Raw genomic sequence first — 1,429 nt, forward strand, 5'->3', positions numbered from 1 at the left:
GGGGGCGTGGAGCTTGTGGCGGGTGTGCAAAGGGGGCTTGGAGCTTGTGGCGGGCATGCAAAGGGGTGTGTGTGATCACAGTGGGTGTGCAAAGGGAGCTTGGAGCTCACGGTGGGCGTGCAAAGGGGGCTTGGAGCTCACGGTGGGTGTGCAAAGGGGGCTTGGAGCTCGTGGAGGGTGTGCAAGGGGGTGTGTGTGATCACAGTGGGCGTGCAAAGGGGGGCTTGGAGCTCGTGGCGGGCGTGCAAAGGGGGCTTGGAGCTTGTGGAGGGCGGGCAAAGGGGGGTGGGGGATCACAGGGGGGGGGCAAAGAGGATCACGGAGGGTGTGCAAAGGGGGCTTGGAGCTCGTGGTGGGCGTGCAAAGGGGTGTGTGTGATCACAGTGGGTGTGCAAGGGGGGCTTGGAGCTCACGGTGGGCGTGCAAAGGGGGCTTGGGGCTTGTGGTGGGCATGTAAAGGGGGCTTGGAGCTCACAGTGGGCGTGCAATGGAGTCTGGAGCTCACGATGAGCGTGCAATAAAGCTTGGAGCTCACAATGAGTGTGCAATGGAGTCTGGAACTCACAATGAGCTTGCAATGGAGTCTGGAGCTCACAATGAGTGTGCAACAGAGCCTGGAGTGAGTGTGTAATTGAGTCTGGAGCTCATGATGAGCATGCAATGGAGTCCAGAACTCACGATGAGCGTGCAAAGGACTCCAGAACTCACGATGAGCGTGCAAAGGACTCCGGAACTCACAATGAGCGTGCGATGGAGCCCAGAACTCACGATGAGTGTGCAATGGAGCCTGGAGCGAGTGTGTAATCGAGTCTGGAGCTCACAATGAGCATGCAAAGGACTCTGGAACTCACAATGAGCGTGCGACGGAGCCCGGAGCTCACGATGAGCGTGCAAAGGACTCCGGAACTCCCAATGAGTGTGCGAAGGAGCCCGGAGCTCACCATGATCGTGCCAGGGCCCGCCTGGCGCCGCTGAGGGCAGGGCAGGACGTGTCCCCCGGCACGAGGACGGCGCACGAGGAAACGCTGGTGCTCGGGCGCACGAGGCCTCACCGGGGGGGGGTGTGTGTGTGTGTGACACACACACACACGAGTGTGACACCCCCCGGATGAGCTCCCGGGCTCCGTGCCCGGGAGGTGACACGAGAGGTGACACGAGAGGGGACAGCGGCACGTGGGGGTGACACTCGTGTCCTGCCTCGGGCCGTGTTTCTCCACCGGGGGGTCACGTCCTGTGCAAAGGGGGGGTCACATCCTCTAAAAGGGGGGGTCACATCCTGTGCAAAGGCCGGCGGGGCCCCTTGTCCCCCTCTGGGGACACTTGTCACACCCTTGGTGGTGGCACCAGCACCCCCAGGTCGCTGCCGGTCTGTCACCATGTCCCTGTCCCACCTCCCTCCCCATCCCTCCCTCTGTCCCCTCCTGTCCCC

Source organism: Calidris pugnax, unplaced genomic scaffold, assembly GCF_001431845.1.
Source record: "Calidris pugnax isolate Ruff unplaced genomic scaffold, ASM143184v1 scaffold345, whole genome shotgun sequence".
Lineage (NCBI taxonomy): Eukaryota > Metazoa > Chordata > Aves > Charadriiformes > Scolopacidae > Calidris > Calidris pugnax.